The following is a 23,316-nucleotide window of genomic DNA, read 5'->3' on the forward strand; positions in this document are numbered from 1 at the left end:
GCTGAAGTTGTTCTCATCAAGGCAGCTCGATTCCTTGCTTTCTTTGCCTTTTTCCTCCTTGGAGCATCTTCCTCACCATCTCAAAGGAACACTCAGTGTTTTTCAGCCTAAACTACGACAGATCAGCACAGACAGTGACTTTCCCTGAACTCAGAAATGAACAGAAAACTGACCGACTCTTATCACAGAGGTCAGTGGGCAGCTGCTGAATTCCATCAGCACAAATATATCACGATACTGAAGATATTTCCACGATACACGTCGTGCATCTGAGATTCGACTCCACATTTCATGGCTGTCAAACAGTTAAAATAATTAAAATAATTAATAATTTCAGTTTTCTGGTATCTGCAGTGTGTGCAGTTACACACTCTTAAAAAAGATGGTTCTTCAAGGGTTCTTTAGTAAAGAAAATGGTTCTATATAGAACCATGAACACTCACAGAACCCTTTCCATGATTAAAAGGTTTTTTGCATCATGAAATGGTTCTTCAGATTGATGGAGAACCCAAAAGGGTTCTTCTATTGTTACAAGCTTGACATCATAACAATAGATGAACCCTTTTGGTGCTATATAGAACCACTTTCAAAAAGGTTCTATGTAGAACCACCAACAGCACATTCTGAGGAACCCTTTCATGAATGCAAAAAACCTTTTAATCATCGAAAGGGTTCTTTGAGTGTTCATGGTTCTTTATAGAACCATTTTCTTTACTAAAGAACCCTTGAAGAACCATCTTTTGTAAGAGGGTGTAACTGCACACACTGCTGATACCAGAAATCTGAAAGTAACTAAAAAGCCTTTTTTAACTGTTAACCTCACAGAGCAGGTACTGTTTGGGTGGTGGGTCATTCTCAGCACTGCAGTAACACTGACGTGGTGGTGGTGTGTTAGTGTGTGCTGCGCTGGTCTGAGTGGATCAGACACAGCAGTGCTGCTGGAGTTTTTAAACACCTCAGTGTCGCTGCTGGACTGAGAATAGTCCACCAACCAAAAATATCCAGCCAACAGCGTCCTGTGGGCAGCGTCCTGTGACCACTGATGAAGGACTAGAGGATGACCAACACAAACTGTGCAGCAGCAGATGAGCTATCGTCTCTGACTTTACATCTACAAGGTGGACCGACAAGGTAGGAGTGTCTAATAGTGTGGACAGTGAGTGGACACAGTGTTTAAAAACTCCAGCAGCTCTGCTGAGTCTGATCCACTCGTACCAGCGCAACACACACTAACACACCACCACCACGTCAGTGTTACTGCAGTGCTGAGAATGATCCACCACCCAAACAGTACCTGCTCTGTGAGGGTCCATGGGGGTCCTGACCACTGAAGAACAGGGTAAAAGGGGGCTAACAAAGTATCAGAGAAACAGATGGACTACAGTCTGTAACTGTAGAACTACAAAGTGCACCTATACAGTAAGTGGAGCTGATAAAATGGACAATGAGCGTAGAAACAGGGTCATAATGTTACGCCTGATCGGTGTATTTTAAACATTTATTCACAGAATTCAGCAGCTGCCCATTGACCTCCATTATAAGCGATTTTTGAGTCAGGGAAACGTGTGATAGTCGACCGTACCCTACAGACGCCGCAGACAGAGATCAGGCTGAGAAACACTGGAGTGTTCCTTCAGCTCAACACAGCAGAGATATGTAGAGTTAAACGCGGTGCTGAAAGCAGCCTCTGAGAAGCGTTTGATGTGAGAATGATCCAGATTCTCCAGTGATGCTCTCCTCCTCCTCCTCCTCCTCCTCCCTCCGGAAACATCTCTAACCCCACGGAGCAGCAGCTGCTGTCGGAGAGATGCGGGAGAGAGTGTTATATAAAGTGAACGGCACTTCATTAAAAGCAGAGCTCTCAGGGTGGCGCAGTCAAGCGCTGCGTATGGGAGAACAACAAGCCAGAAGGAGTTTAAAGCTGCAGTTTAATCCTCTACAGCATGATTACCTTCATTACTGCAGTGGACAGTTCAGATTACAGGACGCTGAATAGCGATTTACTCTGTAGGTTCATTCAAGTATCTCTATGTAATAACAACAGATTCCATATATCGCTGTCGTCAGAAGAAATAAATCTCCAAAATGGTAACTTTACAGGAGAAGGAAAAAAACTACGTTACTTTTAATGCAAGTCAATTGAACCAGAGTTCTTTCCAAGTCATTTTGGTTGATTCTTCATGAAATTTACATACAATGTAAAGAACAACAGGCATTTTCAAATTATCAGACAAAAACTGATAGTGCCTATATGTAATAATATTATGTCCCACATGGCATCACAGTTTGATTCAGCAGAATCAAACGTGAATACATATAAGTGCCTATATGCAATAATAATATGTTTCATATGTATTATATGTATATATATATATATATATATATATATGTCGGCACTTATTTGTCGTGCCCTTTACACTGTGTGAAGATTTCATGATGAATGGACCAATAAAAATGCTCCAAAATAGCTTTGAATTAAATCTCTTTACATTAACTTACACTGAAAGTACTGAATGTTTTTTCCCTCTCCTTTAAAGTTACTATTTTGGAGATGTTTTTCTTTGGACAGCGATGATGTGTGTACATATATATACACTCTTAAAAAACACGGTTCTTCAAGGGTTCTTTAGTGCAGAAAATGGTTCTATATAGCACCAAAAAGTCTTCTGGTATTCTTACGATGTCAAGCTTGTAACTATAGCCGAACGCTTTTGTGCTTTATACACTCTCAGAAATAAAGGTGCTAGACTGTCACTGGGTCAGTTCCCCTCTGGTCACTGGCTCCATCTCAGTACCTTCAGTCAGGGAACATAACTGAACCATAATCCACTGAAATGATATGTTCTAAGCTGTACTGACTCCACACACCCCGTCTCGTCTCCAGGCTTTTATTTTACTGTTCTGTTTTAAAACATTCGGTTATGAAAAGGTACAAATACGAACTTTTCACCTGGAACAACTTATTTAAGGTTCACAATCAGACCTTAGAACCACTGTTGGAGCTTTGAGGGAACATTTACACTGTTTGTACCTTGATGAACGAAAAATGTACCTGAACAGAACCTTTATTTCTGAGAGTGTAGTATCATTTTCATAAAGGTTCTATATAGAGCCATCTACAACATTCTCCATCAATCTGAAGAACCATTTCACGACATTAAGAACCACTTAATCATGCGAAGCGTTCTTCGAGTGTGCACTTGCTTTACTAAAGAACCACTGAAGCACCATCTTTTTTAAGTGTGTATGTATTTTCTTCTCTATTTTGTCCTGATTATGCAAGGAAACAAACAAACACACACATATTCCTGCAGACTAATCCTCACACTCATCTCTATATGCTGCCGTGAGCGATCAAGTCATTAAATATCTTCAGAGCCTTTTTTAAGCTCGTTTAGGCTGAAGTTCTGCACTCCTGCTTTCTGATGAAGTAAGAGAGCAAAACTGTCTGAACTCTCCAGACTTCGCTCCTCAGAACAGGTCTGTCATTAACACAGCAGTGAGAGATTCTCCACAGATCAGTCTGAGAGCCGCTCAGCTAATGACTGATAAAAGCACCACAGGAGGGAGAGAAGGAGGCCGCAGCGCTGTCCGACGCTCGCGAGACCGCTGGCGATTCTGCTACGGCACCTTTCATATCATTTACTGAATAATTATGAAATTTAATACATTTATTTTATACGTTTACCTGCCTTATAGCTCAGAAACACCTATCAAACCATCCCATCTACTGTTAGGAGCACTCTGTACGTTTACAGTCTCAGCTGCACTCCTAAAAAAAGAGGGTTCTTCAAGGGTTCTTTAGTAAAGACAGTGGTTCTGTGTAGAACCATGAACACTCAAAGAACCATCGCATGCTGAAATGGTTCTCTGCATGGAGAATGTGTTGTATAGCGTTCTAGGTAGCAACAAAAAGGGTTCTGCTATGGTTACAAGGTCAAGCTTGTATGCAATAGAAAAACCCTGTTTGGTGACACATAGAACCATTTTCAAAAAGATTCTATATAGAACCATCTACAGCACTTTCTCCATCAATCTGAAGAACGATTTCACCATGCAGAGAACCATTATTTCTTCTTTGAGTGGTTCTATATAGAACCATTGTCTTTACTGAAGAACCCCTGAAGAAGCATCTTTTTTAAGAGTGTGTAGCTGCACACTCTGTGCCAGTGTCACTGCTGTGCTGAGAATGGACCACCATCCCAATATTATCTGCTCAGCAGTGGTCCTGTGGTGGTCTCTCTCTCTCAGTGATGAGAGTTCAGAGGGGGGCTAATAAAGTGCACAGTAACATAGTTTCTGATAAAACGACCACTGTGTGCAGCTACAAGCTAAACTGGACCTTCGGTGTATTTATTTGATACAGTGGGGTCTAAAAGTCTGAGACCACCAGTTAAAATGCTTCTGTTTTAGATTCTTCTCTAATGTTTCATTACGAATGATACTATAATGATAGCATAAAATAAGAGTAAAAAATGTAGATTTTTAAAAAATATTTCCACAAATTTCAGAATTTGTTAGTATTTGGTGGCGTGTCCCTTTTTTTGCTGTAATGACAGTGTGGACTCTAAAAGCCCCTGGTGGTCAGATCAGATCCACCTGAGAGGCGTCTGAATAGTGAGAGAGTAATAGTGCAGAACCTTCAGTATTTCTTTTTTAAAACATTCATCAACGTAAAAAGTCTCCATTTGGTACATTTCTGTTTGCTGTATAACAAATATATTGAAAACTGATGTGGTCAAAATTATTAGCCCCCCTGTGAAATTTAAATTTTTAGCTTTCAAACCACATCTGACCTCCATTTGACCTGACTGGCCCAATCAGTAAGCAGTGAACTCTGCTTAATGGACTCCAGTGAACAGGCCTAGTGGCTCTTGAAGGCCACATTAAGAGGCACCACTCTTACATTCATTACTTCATTATTCCAAAAAGCACAGAAATAAGTCTGGACCTCAGACAGAAGGCAGTGGGTGCCCATCTTAAGGTGGACGGCTAAACTGCTATTTCCAAATATTTCACAGTGTCCAGAGCAGCTGTAAGCTGCATCATCACAAAGCACAAGGAGACGCAGTCTGTTATAAACAAACCTGGTCACAAGAGCAAGATATCAAAGTGTTTGGAGAAGTTTTTTTGGAGTAATTATACATTGGTACTGGTCATTTCTTTGGAAAAGCTAAGGGTTACATACATATACTGGTCAGGCATAACATTATGACCTTGTTTCTACGCTCATTGTCCATTTTATCAGCGCCACTTACTATATAGGTGCACTTTGTAGTTCTACAGTTACAGACTGCAGTCCATCTGTTTCTCTGATACTTTGTTAGCCCCCTTTCACCCTGTTCTTCAGTGGTCAGGACCCCCATGGACCCTCACAGAGCAGGTACTATTTGGGTGGTGGATCATTCTCAGCACTGCAGTAACACTGACGTGGTGGTGGTGTGTTAGTGTGTGTTGCGCTGGTCTGAGTGGATCAGACACAGCAGTGCTGCTGGAGTTTTTAAACACCTCAGTGTCACTGCTGGACTGAGAATCGTCCACCAACCAAAAATATCCAGCCAACAGCGTCCTGTGGGCAGCGTCCTGTGACCACTGATGAAGGACTAGAGGATGACCAACACAAACTGTGCAGCAGCAGATGAGCTATCGTCTCTGACTTTACATCTACAAGGTGGACTGACAAGGTAGGAGTGTCTAATAGAGTGGACAGTGAGTGGACAGTGTTTAAAAACTCCAGCAGCACTGCTGTGTCTGATCCAAGGTGGTGGTCATAATGTTATGCCTGATCAGAGTATATATATTTAAATACTGAAATCTGCAATTCACACGTACCTGTGAGTGTGTGTGCGGTACAGCAGAGCCCCTCACCCCGCGCCGTATTGTACACCGGCAACACACACACTCGCGTGGTGGGGCTGAGGTGTGTGAGGACGGTGGAAAGAGACTGAGCGGGCAGGTACCTCGATGATGACGACGATAATGATGAGTGCTCTCCTGTTTCCCACCTCACCCAGTACCCCCTCAGTCCGGCCGCTTCACTGTGACCCCTCCAGTCCACCTTCACCGAGTCCGACCCCACAGGGGTCAACTGGAGGTCAACCAGGCCCGGCAGAACTACAACAGAGCCAGAAAGCTTTACTCGCTAACGCTGCTTATCAGGGCTCTAATAAATAGCCACATCAACTTCATTAGATCAGTTTAATTCACATTAAATCAGTTCATTAATCCAAGAGGCTCAATGAGCTCAGTCTTAATTGCAGTTTAATATATATAATGTAATATGAGCAGTGCTGATTATAAACTCCAGCCATGTGGACCAATCAGCACTGCACAGTGTTTCATTTTGTAAATGCTGATTCATCAGATCATCTCAGAACCAACAGCGTTAGAGCAGAGACACAGCAAAGAACGTCAACGGCCACTGACCTGAGTTAATGTAGTCATGGTAGAGCTGCCACTGTCTGTTCTATAAGTGATCCGGTGAATATTTTGAAGAGTAATCACTGTTTTGTTTGCTTTTTCTTTGAAGGTCAGAAAATAACAATGCCAAAATAGTCTTTTTACAATTAAAGACACAATGTGTCCAGAGAAAGGGTTTAAAACGATTACTCCAGGTGCTACATATAACTGGATATGAGCAAAATCTATTTTTCAAAGCGACTTTGAAAAATTAAAAAAAAAAAAAATAAATTGATGAACTTTTTAAAATTTTCATTACCATTATATCATAGTATGTAGCAGTGTATAGCAGGATATAGCAGCATAGCATGTCATTATGTAGTAGTATTCATTGTATATTATTTTATTTATGCAATTATTTGTACGGAAATTTCAATGTTACCAAGCTAGCAGTGCTGTGTATTCACTTCCCACACAGTTTAACTGTCCTATTCTGCTGCTGTTTTGTTATTGCAGTACCTTGTTAGCCGTTTAACCTCAACCTTTTATTTCATATAAAGGGAATCAGCAACAGCAAACATTAAATTTTGCTTCATATACATGAAATTTGTAACTACAAATATGTGTTAGTGAGATCCTGCTGGTGTGGGTTTCCTCTTTCCGTGATGCTCACAGATACTTTGTTAATGATTCAAACTAATCACTAAATTGATTAATCAGAAATGAAACATAAACTGAAATTCAAGATTTTTTAGTTGAGTAATTGTAACAGTCCTAAATCATATACAGATAAACTATGGAAAGACAACAACAACTGTAACCTGCACTAGGCTAACGCTAATATTAGAGAGGTTACCAATAGCATGGTAGTCACTATGGATAGATAAATAGCTAACTAGGTAGCTAGCAATATCTTTTCATCAACTTGTCTCGAAAGCCAACTAGGCAGCTGGCTAAATTAGGAAGTTACAGGCATTAGCTAAAAACACTGGAGTACAACCAGCACTTTAGCTTAGCTAACACTGGCTGTATTTACTTGCAAAGACCTTTGCTGATCTGACTGAATACGTTACGATTATAGATTAAGATTAATGCACAAACCAGCACACTTTGCCAGTGTGGTTGTCCCTACAAGCTCAGGCTGCACTGCTCACCATGACCAAAACTGAAAGTGGTTTCCACCTCTCTTAAAGATCTTCTGGCTGTCCTTGAAGAAGACAAACCAAGTGATATGACTCCCATCAAGCGGCCCTCCTTATCATTAGTACAATGAAGTAACTCAGTGTTTTAAAAGTTTTATTGTGTTTTTAATGTTCATTCAGTACAGACTCAGCTTAACATCACTACTAACCCCTGGATAATCTGATTCAGGCTCTCTAAACATTCTCGTTATTTCTTTAATCCTGGTAAAATTTTCTGGCGAAGGACGTTTGCGAGCTTCGTTTGAATTTACCCATTCCACCTTAAATGGTGCAGCAGTTACATTCTGCCACCTAAAGCATTTTAATAATAACTGCTGCACCATTTAAGATGGAACAAGATCTGTGAACAAGAAGTTGGAGTATAAGAATCCGACTTCAGCTTCGTAGTTTTAATGCTGGTAGTATTTTTAATAAGGAGATTTAAACTATCAAAATATCCTACCTAGAAGTTTTACGTATGGAGCTACCTATAAATATGTGGTACAGCTGGACATTTCAACAAGACTTACTTAGTGTAGCTTAGTGACATCAAACAGCAACAGCATTAGCTTGTGTGTAGCAATATTAACATTACGTCTCTTTAACGTCTTGTAATTTAGAGGATCCTGTGATAAATGGGAGAAAAATGTACACAGGACAAAATGTATTGGTTTCTGAATATTTTTATTTATTTATTTTATTTATTTTACGATTTTTCAAAAAAAAGTTCATTACGGCTGTAGAGAAATCAAGCTTAGACCCAGAGTTCCAAATATGGGCATAATGTAAACTACAGAGCGACACACGACTTCACTGGTCGTCCGTTTACGGAGAAAGTCCCGCCCTTTAATAAAAAGAGCCAATCAGCTTGCTGGTAAAAATGCAAGCAGGAAAAGCCCCCTCAGGTGTGGAGATCCGCGCAACAACAGTAGCTAGAACGTCCTGAACAATCAGGTTTTTTGTGCGATATTTGAGCCGAACGCTACAAACTACTCAGATTTTATCAGTGATTTTAAACCTGTTTTTGAAACTGTACTTTGACCTTCAGTTTCGAGTGTTTAGGTCACTCAGAAAAAGATATAAGGACTCTGAAACTGCCCACACCGGCCTCCCTCACCCTCCTGAGTGCAGGCTCTGACGGACATGGCCCTCTGCTGGCCGGAGGAGTGAACAGCGGTCACTGTGATGAGGTACTGAGTGTGCGGCTGTAACTGGGTCAGCAGTGTGCTGCTCTCTCTCCCTGTTAGGGTCACTGCTCGCACGTCACCATGAGGAATCGGACCAAACTCCACCAGGTAGCGCACCACGCGGCCCGGCTGCAGCGGCGCCCAGCTTACACGCACACGGTCTACTCCGGACTCCGACACGGTCACCGAGACCGGACTCAACACTTCTAGAGGATACAGAGGATAGAGAGAGAAAAGAAAAATATTAAGTGATGGAGGAAGGAAGAGCATGTAGGGATGGAGGAGGATGAAGGAGGGAAGAGGATGATGATGGAGGGAGAAAGATGATGGAGGGAAGAGGAAGATGATGGAGGGAGAAAGATGATGGAGGGAAGAGGAAGATGATGATGGAGGAGGTGATGGAAGGAAGATGGTGCAGGGAGGGAGGAAGATAATGGAGGAAAGAGGATGATGTTAGGAGGGAGGAAAATGAAGGGAAGAAGATGATGGAGGGAGGAAGATGATGTAGGAAGGGAGGAGGATGATGTAGGGAAGAAGATAATGATGGAGGGAGGAAGATGATGATGTCGGGAGGGAGGAGGATGATGGATGGAGGGAGGAAGATGACGTAGAGAGGGAGGAAGATGACATAGGGAGGAGGATGATGTAGGGAAGAAGATAACAATGGAGGGAGGAAGATAATGTTAAGGAAAATAAGGACAAATGATCCATAATAGAGGGAGGAAGATAAGGATGGAAAGAAAGAGAAAGGAGGAGGACGAAGGGAGGGAAACGAAAAGAAGAAAAAAAGTTATTAAAGAATTCAGTGCAGTATGTATAATAAAGCAGTATATCAAAACAATGAAATTCATTCTCTCTCTCTCTCTCTCTCTCTCTCTCTCTCCCTGCAGTAGTGAAGAGTTTATATTCAGTGATATAAAGTTATATAAAGTTATATATTAAAAAAAGTTTTGTCTGAATGTTGTTATGGATAAACAAAGGAGTTAAAACTGCACTGCCTCTTAATCTACCAGTCTGTCTTTTATTTACTCTCTCTGTCTGTATCTTTCTCTCTCTCTGTGTGTAGCTCTCTCTCTCTGTTAGCTCTCTCTCTCTCTCTCTCTGTGTGTAGCTCTCTCTCTCTCTCTCTGTGTGCAGCTCTCACTCTGTGTATCTTTCCCCACTCTCTCCTCTCTTTCTACTATCTCTCCTTTTTCTCCTCACTGTCTCTTTCTTTCTCTCCTCTCATTCTCTTTCTCTCCTTCTCTCTTTCTTGCTCTCCCTCCTTCTGTCTCTCTCACTCTCACTCTTTCACCTTAATCACTTTCTCTCTCTCTTTCTCTCCCCATGCACTTTCTCTCTCTCTCTCTCTCTCACCGGGCAGTGTAGTGAAGCTGGTGGTCAGTGTGTTTCCACGCTGCAGTGGTGTGTGTGGTGTGAGCCAGGCTGTGTAGCGAGTGTCCGGCTGCAGGTCAGTGAGCTCCGTCCCAGCTCCGCTCGGCCTGCAGGGTCAGTCTTCGCTCCACGGTGTCAGAACCGTAACGCAGCTCATAGTGTCCCAAACCACCAACCAGAACGGGTCGCCACTGCAGCAAGGCACTGTGGGTAGTCACGTCTCGCAAGTGCAGACGCTCCGCGCGGATCAGCTCTGGGGGAGAGAAGAAAAAACGCTAGCGTAGCTAACAGAGGATGCTAAACAGGACTGTTTAGCGTAACTGTAGTGCACAAACTTCTCACAGCACAGAATGGTCAGCAGCACCGGCCGCAACTACTGACTCTTCTCCTTTCTGCGTCCAACCGGAGCTGCAGTGCCACCAAATTCAAGCTGCTGCTTCAGCGTCAAAGCGCGAAAGGGGCCCTCTAAAGCCAGTTTTTGGTTTGTCCGTTCTGGGCTACAGTAGAAACATGGCGGTGGCAGCATCTGTTGGAAGAGCAGCCGCTACCAATGTAGATATGAAGGGCTCATTCTAAGATAACCAAAACACAATGATTCATATGTGAATATTCACTAAGGAAAACAAGTTTCTGTAAACTATATTACATTTCTGCTACAGATCCCACCTAAATTTCACACTCTGCATCTCTAACCCTCTGGTGTCTGAGCTCATTCTCTCCATTTGTTCATTTCTCCCTAAACTCTCCTTTAAAGGCTCTTCATATATCATGATCCTCATATGTTTCATATCAAAATGCTCCGTTATCTTCATCACTACTTCCCAAAACCGCTGCAGCAGCTTCAGCAGCTGTAAACTCTCTGCACGCCGTTTCACATGAGTCTCCGATGTGGACTGAATGAAGAATGAAGCGTTCCCGGCGTGATGGTCAGTCCTTAGTGATTTCCACTTGTCCATCGGTCAGTTTCACACAGAATGTAGACGGACACACGAATCCACCAGTTCCACACAGTGAGAGGCAGATGACGTGTATCTCAGCCCCTCTTCATAGGCTCATAACTCCGGATGTGAGTCTCGTATGATCTCGAGATAAGATGGAATGGAAAGGGCGACTCTACAGATTCAGGAAGTGTTTGAACTGGATTTCTGAGCTGGATCATCACAAAGATACAGAAACATGTATAGAAACAGAGAATCTGACGTGTGGGCGAGTTTGTGGACGTCAGAGGGTTAACGCTCATACCGTAAAATTACATGAGTGGCAAAATAACAGAATGAAGTAGCCCATTGTTTGTCCACGCTTGACAGCCGCTGTGATTTTAGCATAGCCTTCATCATAGCAGTGCTGTGATCTTACTTCAGTGCTCTGATCAAAGGACACATCATGATAGCGTCCACATTAGCGAGAGATGTTTGCTTTCTGTGAAAACTGAGCTCATAATGCTAAGACTGTTGTCTATATTGTATCTTTTTCATTTGGTTCGGTTGGTTTCACCCCACAACGGCTAAAGTGGACCAAATTACACACGGGGTGATGGATTACTGGTCAGAAATTTTGCAGGGATGTAGTCACACCTCGAAACCCATGAAAATGTAAACATATAAATAGAAAATATACAATAAAGACACTTAATGTCAATGGGTATCACATTAGGTTTACTAACTTGAATTTTGCTGGTGGTTGGCCTAAAATAGATTCTGCGATCCATGTGCCAAAATAAAAAAGGCTATCTTTGCTGTTATTTTATTGCTTGTCTTCCATTATTATCAACTCGTGCTGCAAGAACTTGTACAGGTGTACCGTAGCAATTTACATACCTGAAAATCACACAGCTGCTCACTTTAAAGTCCAATTTGTACAATTTTGTTTTTGGGATATGGTGAATTGTTGTCTTAGATCATGAAAGGGCAATGGGATTATGGCAACAGATGTGTGATTATGGGAGCAGCAGTGGGATTATGGGAGCAGCAGTGGGTTTATGGGAGCAGCAGTGGGATTATGGGAGCAGCAGTGGGATTATGGCAACAGCCGTGTGATTATGGGAGCAGCAGTGGGATTATGGGAACAGCAGTGGGATTATGGCAACAGCCATGTGATTATGGGAGCAGCAGTGGGATTATGGGAGCAGCAGTGGGATTATGGCAACAGCCGTGTGATTATGGGAGCAGCAGTGGGATTATGGGAGCAGCAGTGGACTGAAGCAAGCGATGATAGCCAAAATAACGTTGGGAATTATGTATTAATTTTTGTTTTAATTTGAATAATTGATTATTTCATGAAACATACTAACAGAAGACTTACACGAACACAACCGCCAACCAGTAACGGCGAGAAACAGCGTGAAATACATAAAAATTACAGTGTACAGAGTTTTTCCCATGTGCCTCATCAGTATGTACTGTAAATGTATTGCGATTACATTACTTTTCTATGTATCATAACGGAATATGTTGCTGAATACTACTTTTTCAAAGCATTTTGGCCAACAGACTTGACCAAAGAAAAGGTTCTACAGGTCCACACCAAATGAGGTGTGATAGCGACGTTAGTCTATTAAAGTGTCAGTACGAAATATTAAAACTGGCATTAGAAATAAAAATTGACCCATTGCTTTAGTTTGTGTATCATATTTAAACAGTTTTACTGGATTAGTGAGCTGCAGCTGCTCTCACTGAACTCACGAAGGCTTTAATGTTTGGGAAATGTCCCGCCTCCCAGCCGAACTGGAGATTCTGATTGGTTCTGCCAAAAAGTTTACCTCTCTCTCTGTTCACATTGGCTGGCGCTCTGTGTAGTTTAGCTTCTTTTCAATGCAGGCCTCCTGAACTCAATCAGAAAGTGGTGGGTCTTCGCTCCAGTACTTTGAGAAGTGGTGGGCCACACGCCCGCTCGCCCCCCAGGGTTATGAATTCAGTGCAGCCTTATTAAAAGTAAATCTACTCTAATTTATTGGACTGGGTGTGTTTTGATGTTTATTCAGGTTAGCGCACCATCTGCTGCACTGTAAATAAATCACAGACACAGATGTGTGATTGGCAGCACGGATGGCGCCTCAGTTAGCAACTTAGCATCCTGCCACATCTGATTCAGAAGATCCATCAGAAGGCTGCTGTCTAGAAAAGCCTGATGTCGGTTCAAACGTTTGCAAATGGAGGCCACCTGCTTCAGAAAGCTGCTGCAAGCTTAATCCAGTAGAACAACTTGGCGCATCCAGCCTCCAACTGAAGATTTAATCTTTGCTTTTTTGGATCCTTTGGGTCTAAAATAAAACACTAAAGCTCTGGGAGAACCAGTAAAGCAGAACAGGAGCTGAACCAGCACAGCAGAATGAAATTAAACTCCAAAACAGAATTAGTAACTAGATGTTACTGACTAAAGTGGAACTGACTGACTTCCTTACCAATATAATAAATAAGCAGAAGTAAATTTATTAGGATTTGATGATACTCAGAAAAGTAAATGCCATCGTAATTGGCCTATCGAGGCTCCGCCCACAAATCTATGCTCCTGTAGCTACTGTTGTGAGGTTGGATAAGCTTTTACAGAACGTTATGGTTAAGGTGACCATATTTCTGAAATGAAAAATGGGGACATTTTCAGGTCGCCGGTCAACACATCATTAAAATTTCTAATGTTTTTATCTATGAAATAAAAAAGGGGGCCAGTTCCAGTTTCCAGTATTTTGACCATGATAACCGCTGTACTGTAATAAATGATAAAGGCCGAGTGATAAAACTGGGTACTGACTGAATAACACTGTAAGCCGTGTTAGAATATCATACAGTAGCTACCATGGAGAGTGAAGCTGGTCAACTCTGGAACACTCAGTAAAGAAAATGGTCAGCATGCATGAGAATAAATTACAATAGTCCTATAAAATATTATATTTCTTGCTTGTTAGATTTGTTGCTCATCGCTGTTTAGAAACAAAGTCTCTCAGTAAAAAGGGCCTCAAAAGTCACTAAGTCTAGCGGCTCAGGCAGAGATGAGGCAGAGATATGTTTGTCACTGAAGATTCTGTGGCTGTACTGAGCCCATAATTCATATTCATATTAAATACTCTGGCAGTAAAAGAGACCCATGGCTACAGAAAAAGCCCCGTGGCTGCAGCCCAGTATCCAGACCCTAAACTCACCCCTGGGCAGCTCCAGTTCTGGACGGACAGAGACACTGCTGTTAGCATACACCATAAGTCAGATATGGAGGCTGAAAAAGTGACTCAGTTTAAAACGATGCTCTGATTGTGAATCTCATTGCAGCTACATTCAAGCAGACTGTCTGTCTGTACAAATCAGAGCCCCCGATCAGCTGGTAGAGCGATTCAGTCCCGTAACTCCACCCTGCTTTAACCCCTGGGTTACCTCGAGTCCTGAAAAGACGTCTGTAGTGATGTTGTGGACTCAGTGGACACTTGTGAGCTTCTGGTGGAGTTTTACACAGCAGTGTTCTCTAAAACTAGACGAGCGAGTTGTAGAAGTGGTCAATAGAGAGCAACAGCGCCCTCTGCTGGCCAAAACCTTCGGCTGTGCTTTTAATTCACAGTTAAAAACAGCGACATTTCCAGGGACAGCTCCAGCCAGGGACAGTCCAGGAAAAACAGGGACAGACCCTGGAAAACAAAGACGTCTGGTCTGCCTAGTTATGACAGAAACTTCCATTACATATTCGCTACGTTAGCCTAGTAGCTCCAGTGCAAAATCTTGTGTCAAAAGATTTTCACTTGAATTTTCATTGAAATATGTTACTGTTAGGGTGAAGCATGTGTAGCTTCCAAGTGCCACTGCAGCTTTTCTAAATGCAGCTAATACAACGTCATAGGAAAGCTCAACATGCTCGGAGGAGAACGCTAACTGCTAATCATTATGTCAGCTCGAAATCACAAAAAATGTGATTTCATCTGTGACAAGTTTGGCAAAGCGGAGAAGAAGAGGAACAAATTAAATTAAACACAAAAAGGAAAATAACTAAATAAGTATGGCTAAACTGAGTAAAAATTTGACTATTTTGATCATTATATGCTCAAGCAGAACTAAAAGTACTACAATTTAAAAATACTCAGCAAAGAACAAATCCAAAGTACATGTACTTGAGTGAATACAACAAGGTACTACCCAACTCTGGGAACAAGCTTAAGCTCAAAGCATCTAATGTGAAAGAAATGTTGTCTATTTCTTGCTAATTGTTGGAATATAAGCTTCCATTGCTTGTTAGTTACATAGGCCTCCAGTATTAGCTCCAGTGCTAAAGCTGAAGAAGCCAAATTTCAGGCTGGTACTACTGTTAAAAGCTATGTATCATACTTCTGTCCGTTTTTATAGATGCTAACTGCTAATGCCATACAACTGACACGATAAACAAACAGCACTGGAACACAATTACAACACTTTTCAAATCTGCGCCTGTTTGCTCACTGTTGCCCTGTTGGCCTGCTGTTTAACCCGTTAACCTGTTACAAGGGAACTTTACAGCAATTCTCAAATTAAAAATGAGCACTAGCAATTAGCATCTACAGAATGCTAAGCTGTCACCAATCAAAATGTAAACAGTACTTAAAGAAATCACTCAAGTGTTTTGGTTCAGCTAGCTAAGCTCTTTCTATAGGGTAACACGCTTAAGCTTAAAGTAAAATTCCACCCATTTTTCAAAATTTCTGTATAATTCAGTGTGTGAGATGTAAACAGAGTGATTCAGAGAGGTTTGGTGTGAAATGGTTCAGATGTCTTTACAGTGGTGGTGACAGGAACCAGAGGTCGCCATGACTACAACACAGATATAGACATTTTATTTACTATCCAGAACCACCAGTGAACCTACACGAGTCTTCTGAGTTTATATGGAATGTTGATGATGGAAAATAGTGGAAAATCTGAAATAATAAGTTTTCTTTGGGGACTATTTTGCCTCACAGCGCCCTGCATGTATCCCTCCACCATGAATGGAGTTTAAGTTCTCTAAACTATCATAAAACAGTGTCTCAGTCATCAGGCAGTGAATTCATAACCATTTCATGTAGGAACTTTCTGTGAGGAGCTTTTAGAGGTGGACGTCTGGTTCCTATCACCACCACTGTGAACAGTTCTGACTCAGTAAGTTTCTCTAGAACAGAGCGTTTCACACTAAACCACTCTGAATGACTCTGTTTCGATCTTAACCATTTAACTACGTAGAATTTTTGAAAACTCGGTGGAGTTCCCCTTTAAAGCATCAAATGTGACAGAAATGTGGGCGGAGCATTGATACGGGAATTGTATATGGGAAATGTAGTTTTTTCACTTCTGTTATGTTGAAACTCTGCAGTTTTCATGATCCTCTCGTTCTGTCTCACCTATGATGGCTTCCCTCAGATCTTCAGTGATGATGCCGATGTCATCAATGTCTACGAAGTACAGGTGCGCTTCAGTGGGAGGAGTCACAGCGCCACGGAGCACCTGGTAATTAGCATGTCCAGTAGAAACCGCCAGCACAGACACGCCTTCCTGACGCAGCGCCGCCATCGGTTCGTCCACATTGCCTGGCTTCACTCCGTCGGTCAGCCACAGCAGAACCCTGGGCGGAGAGTCGTGCCCTGGTGGTCGGCGTAGTAACCTCTGAGCCAATAGCAATGCGGCTTCCGTGTTGGTGTCGCCGCGGAGCTGCTGTGTTCTCAGCAGCGCCTCCTGCAGGGCATTCTGGGAGTTGTAGGCATCGAAGCTAAACTCTTCCCGCGGCTCAGTGCCCACCAGCACCATCCCCACCCTCACCTGGCCACGCCCCAACAGGAAGGGGCGGAGCAAGTCCGTCAGGAAGTGCAGCAGGCGGGAAAATTCGTAAGTGTTGATGCTTCCGGAGGAGTCCAACAGGAGCAAGATATCACCTTCACAACAGTCAAACTCTGTGAAGGAGAGAGAGAAAGAAGTGAAGGATGGTGAGGGTCTTCGAACTCTTTATACAAGGCAAACGTAGGCAGCTGCCTAGGACCCCCATGAAAATACAAATAAGAAATACTGTACATGTTTATGTTCAATATTCTATTCTGAAATGTATACATCGCTGTTGTTGGAACAAAACCTTGTAGCTCCAAAATAGTAACTTTACAGGAGAAGCAAAAAACTTACTTTACTTTTAATGTAAGTCAATGGAACCAGACGTTTTTCCAAGTCATTTTGGGTCGTTGTTTTTGGTCCATTCATCAAGAAACTTACATACAATATAAAGGACAACAGGTATTTTCAAATTCTGTCAAAAACTGGAAAACGACAAAAATGAAGATATGAGGTTTTGTTCTGACAGCAGCGATTTACACATTATGAAAATAGCTGTTATTTCTGATTGCAGTGATCACTTTCAGTCATTTCAATGCAGCCTCACCCCCCATCATGAGTACAATAGACTATTCCATGTTGTAATGTTACACAACCGCATGAAGACAGACTGGTATGAAATACGCACTGAGATACATTCAGGAAAGGAGGTTGATCTGTGTGATTTTCTGGGTGTTGAGTGGAAAATTCTAATAAAAGTTATCCAAGTGCAGCAGAGAAACGCAAAAAACAACAGCCAGCGAGAATCGCAAAGCCTTCAGGATGTCTACAGCGGAAACGGTAAAAGTGTGTCCAGTCAAAACATAACCTTCAGCTGAAATGGGCGAGTTTCATTGCTACACTATTGTTTTGAGCAGCTCGTTTTCTCTGCTAAGCTGTATCTGATAAGTCCACTCAGCCAGCTAGCTAAGCATCCCCATCATTCAGTGGCCCAAAACAAACTTCAGCACTCTGGAAACTTCTCTCCAAATTGTTTCCTTTGGGTTAAAATCCTTATAATATTTAATAGAGGGGTGGGAGATATTTATTCTATTTCCCCACTCCATGAAGTTTCTCCTCATCCATTTAGAGGTGGACCAGCAGAGATGTTGGCCATCAAAGACAGAAACCATTGTTGTCCGTCAAAAATGGCGCTCAGCTGGCGTAGACTAAAATGTGAGCAGTTTGGTTTTGCTGTTGTCGGTAAGAAAACTCGCAAAATTAGTTTTTTCAGTCAGAACAGAGCGCTGGACAGGCAGACTGTACTCAATGCCAGCGTTAATGTTAGTATAACCAGCTACAGTGTTTCAGTAATTACTAAAGGTTAATCCATTACAAGTAACTGATTACTTCTCTCAAATTGTCCTGGGTTTACATTAATTAGTACTTCCTGGAAAACAAAAGAAATGAAAATAAATAAATAAATAAATTTCTTTACTTCTGTGCTACTCTGTACTAAATTATATCACTGTATTGGCAGATAATTTAGCTTAGCAGGATATTTCTAATTACCTACTATAGTGAGATCTTTTAACATAATAAAATTAAATTGTCTGTTGTTTGCAGTGCAGTTGTCCCCCAATCCATGAGGCCCATTCCTGTCTTTTGCCTAGAGCCCCAGAATCACTAAATCCACCCTGATTTAAACTGATAATTGTTTGAAAAATCAAATCTACACAGTTTCCCCACCTTAATTACTCCAAATGTAGTCAATCAGCCAAGACATGCTTGGTGTCTGAAGGCTAACGTAGCTAACAAGTACATACATACATCATCTAAACCGCTTATCCTTCTGGGTTGCGGTGGGGTGCTGGAGCCTATCCCAGCTGTCATTGGGCGGAAGGTAGGATTCACCCTGGACAGGTCGCCAGTCCATCACAGGGCAGACAGACAGACATACACAGTCACACACACAATCACACCTAGGGGCAATTCAGCATGTCCAATCAGCCTGACTGCATGTTTTTGGACTGTGGGAGGAAACCGGAGTACCCGGAGGAAACCCACGCAGACACGGGGAGAACAGGCAAACTCCACACAGAAAGGACCCTGGTCACCCAGCCGGGAATCAAACCCAGGCCATTCTTGCTGTGAGGCAACAGCGCTACCCACTGCGCCACCGTGCCACCCCTAGCTAACAAGTAATGGAATGGAATTAGCAATTAGCATCTACAAACTGTGGGGTATAAGCTTCCAGTACATGTTACCCACCAGCCTCCAGCTTTAGCCTCCAGCTTTAGCTCCAGTGCTAAAACTAAAGAAGCTATAACCCACCAATTAGCAAAAAATAGACCAAAGTAAGGACGAATTCAGGCTTTAGTTGCTGCTACTACTGTGAAAAGCTATGTAGCTACATTATAGATGCTAATCGCTAATGCCATTGAGAGAGTAAGAGAGATAGTAGAAAGATAAAGAGAGAGGAGGGAAAAGGAAACAGTTGAAAAAGCGAGAGAGAGAGAGTAGAAAGAGTCAAAAATAGACAGGAGATATAGACAGAGAGAGACCAGAAAGAGAGAAAGTGGCAAAAGAGAGGGAAAAAGACAGTAGAAAGAGAAGGAGTGAGCAGAAAGACAGACAAAAAGAGACAGAAAGGAGAGATAGATATAAAGAGAGAGTAGAAAGAGAGTAGAAAGAGTCAAAAATAGAAAGGAGATATAGAGAGGGAGACCAGAAAGAGAGAAAGTGGCAAAAGAGAGGGAAAAAGACAGTAGAAAGAGAAGGAGTGAGCAGAAAGAGACAGAAAGGAGAGATAGATAGAAAGAGAGAGTAGAAAGAGAGCGAGAGTAGAGAGAGAGAGAGAGAGAGAGAGAAAGAAAGAGGAGAGAGAGAGAGAGAGAGTAGAGAGAGAGAGAAAGGAGAGAGTGAGAGTAGAGAGAGAGAGAGAGAAAGAGGAGAGAGAGAGAGAGAGAGTAGAGAGAGAGAGAGAGAGAAAGAGGAGAGAGAGAGAGAGAGAGAGAGAGAGAGAGAGAGAGAGAGGAGAGAGAGAGAGAGAGAGAGAGAGAGAAAGAGGAGAGAGAGAGAGAGAGAGAGAGTAGAGAGAGAGAGATCATCTTAATAGTTATTTATCCCTCCAATCCCTCCTGTCTGTAATGAAATTAATATAAAATGTGAAATTAATTTTAAAGGCTCTGCTGAAGCCCCTCTGCCCGGGCGTCCTGAGCGACAGAACGAAGAAAAGGAGACAATTAGGTGGCGATGTGTGATGAATTCTATCACACAGGCGGCCTGTGATGTGTTTACTGTAATAATTACTGACTGCAGGTGTTTACTGCTGATTTACTGCTGCATTATTCACTGCATTCAGAGCTGCATCTGAGACCCGGCTGACGGAGACTAGAGCGATTAGAGAGCTCTCAGCAGAACCGCTCAGATATCGATTAACTCTGGGGGGGCATCAAACCTCTATCACAGCCAAAAAGAAAACATACAGACTAAACTCAGCTGCCTGAGGCTCTCTGTAAACCATACACTCTTAAAAAGATGGTTCTCCAAGGGTTCTTGGAGAATGTGCTGTAGATGATTCTATATAGAACCTTTTTGAAAATGGTTCTATATAGCACCAAAAAGGGTTCTGCTATTGCTGCAAGCTTGACATCGTAACCATAGCAGAACCCTTTTTGCTGCCATATAGAACCCTTTTCTGAAAAGTTCTATAGAGAACCATTCTCCATCAGTCTGAAGAACTCTGTCATGATGCAAAGAACCCTTTAATCATGCAAAGGATTCTTTGAGTGTTCATGGTTTTATACAGAACCATTTTCTTTACTAAAGAACCCTTAAATAACCACCATTTATAAATATGACATTGTAACAATAGCAGAACCCTTTTTGGTGATAAATACAACTCCTTTCAAAAAGGATTTATATATATATATATATATATATATATATATATATATATATATATATATATAAACCGCTTAGGCTCCAGCACCCCACTGCAACCCAGAAGGATAAGCGGTTTAGATGATGTATGTGTATATATATATATATATATATATATATACACACACATAGTATACATTTTCATAGCTATGCTGACGACACCCAGTTATACATTACTATTCCTTCTGAAGATCAAGACTCTGTAGACAGACTAACCAGCTGTGTGTCAGATGTTTCTCAGTGGATGTCGCAAAATTTTCTACAGTTAAATCATGAAGAAACTGAATTACTGATCGTTGGTACAGAAACTCATTAATTATCAGTTCTTTAGCTTCATCTACCAAACCTGAAGTACGAAACCTGGGTGTGATCTTAGACTCTGAGCTCTGTTTTACCCCACATGTAAACACAGTCACTAAAGTAGCTTTTTATCAAATATCGCTAAAGTTCGGCCTTTTCTCTCTCAGAGCGACGCAGAGAAACCTGTTCATGCATTTGTTACAGCAGAGTTGATCACTGTAATGATCTTCTTACTGGACTTCCTAAGAAAACTACACAACCCTTACAACTCGTACAAAACGCAGCAGCATCCTAACAAAAACAACACAGAGAGATCAGATCAGTCCCGCTTTGAAAGAGCTGCACTGGCTGCCTGTATAATTCAGGATAGATTTCAAGGTTCTGCTACGAGTCTTTAAAGATCAAAACAACCTTAAAGCACCTGCTTACATCACAGAGTGTCTGTCTGTTTATGTTCCAGCACGCAATCTAAGATCTGCAGATAGAGGCCTTCTACAAATACCCTCTGTAAAATACAGAAAACATGGAGAGGCTCTTTCAGTTATTCTGCTTCTAAACTGTGGAGCTCAGTTCACCTTTTATTAGACAGTCAAGCTCAGTGCTCACTTTTAAGAAGCACCTAAAAACGTCTCTCTTTAAATCAGCATTTAACTGAAACTGAACGTCTCGTGGTTTTTATCTTCTAATTTAATCTTCTTCATTTTCTTCTGATTCTAATTAAGTACTAATGATCTCTTCTATAACTGTTTCATCACCTGTCTGTAAAGCACTTTGAGCTGCCACCGGCATGAAAAGTGCTATATATATAAAATTATTATTATTATTAATTATTACATATATATCTCTTTATGACAGCAAGTGTTTCCAATGGTACTGCAGTCCAAATTCAACATATTAAAGAGAGCTGTGTGCCCCGCCCCCTCTTCCCCAGACTCGAAGGTCACGTGGGTTGCCAGGTTGAAGACCCTGAACCTACACGAACGACAGGAAGATCAAAGCCAGCAGGCCCAAAATTTTATTATACACTTCTGTAACCTAAGAACAGCCAGTTTGCACTGAAGTCCCTGTAGTTACTGAGTACTCAGCCTTAGTATGTAACAAGCCTGAGATTTTAAGGGGTTAAAGTTTGACAGTTTCACAAAAATGATGACGTGTATCTCAGCCCCTCTTCATAGGCTCATAACTCCAGATGTGAGTCTCGTATGATCTCGTGATAAGACGGAATGGAAAGGGCGACTCTACAGATTCAGGAAGTGTTTGAACTGGATTTCTGAGCTGGATCATCACAAAGATACAGACGCAGATATAGAAACATTGAGTTTGATGCGCAGGCGAGTTATTGGACCCCAGAGGGCTAACATTTCATAACTGGATTTAAAATGGATTAGTTTTACTGAAGGAGCTCTGATGATGTAATTTGTAGTGATTTGATTGGCTAATTTTTTACGAGATAAAGTGTCTGTGTAATTTCACCAAATGACCCCAACAGCCCAGATCGAAACATCATCATGCGGCTTTACATCAGCGTTAAGACTAGAATTAAACAGGTCCAAACAAGAAAACAACTAAATCAATTAATACCTCATAAAATAGCATTAGGTTAGTAAAGTGGGCTCACTCACCTTAAAGGGGAATTCCACCGATTTTTCAAATTTTCGGCATATTTCTGTTGTGTTGTAATCAGAGTGATTCAGAGTGGTTTGGTGTGAAATGGTTCAGATGTCTTTACAGTGGTGGTGATAGGAACCAGGGGTCGCCATGACTACAACACAGATATAGACATTTTATTTACTATCCAGAACCACCAGTGAACCTACACGAGTCTTCTGAGTTTATATGGAATGTTGATGATGAAAAATAGTGGAAAATCTGAAATAATAAGTTTTCTTTGGGGACTATTTTGCCTCACAGCGCCCTGCATGTATCCCTCCACCATGAATGGAGTTTAAGTTCTCTAAACTATCATAAAACAGTGTCTCAGTCATCAGGCAGTGAACTCATAACCATTTCCTGTAGTAACTTTCTGTGAGGGAGCTTTTAGAGGTGGACGTCTGGTTCCTATCACCACCACTGTGAACAGTTCTGACTCTGTAAGTTTATCTAGAACAGGGCATTTCACACCAAACTGCTCTGAACGACTCTGTTTACATCTTAACCACTTAATTATGCAGAATTTTTTTTCTGCATAATTTTTCCTCTGCTACGACTGCT

General features: G+C 41.7%; 1 pseudogene; it reads right to left on the minus strand.

Annotated features, from left to right (window-relative positions):
- Nucleotides 1-1,415: 1,415 nt before the first annotated feature.
- The window catches only part of LOC118800034, a 29,884-nt pseudogene continuing 7,983 nt past the window's right edge, over nt 1,416-23,316 (minus strand).

The sequence above is a fragment of the Colossoma macropomum genome, unplaced genomic scaffold, assembly GCF_904425465.1.
Source record: "Colossoma macropomum unplaced genomic scaffold, Colossoma_macropomum, whole genome shotgun sequence".
Taxonomy (NCBI): domain Eukaryota; kingdom Metazoa; phylum Chordata; class Actinopteri; order Characiformes; family Serrasalmidae; genus Colossoma; species Colossoma macropomum.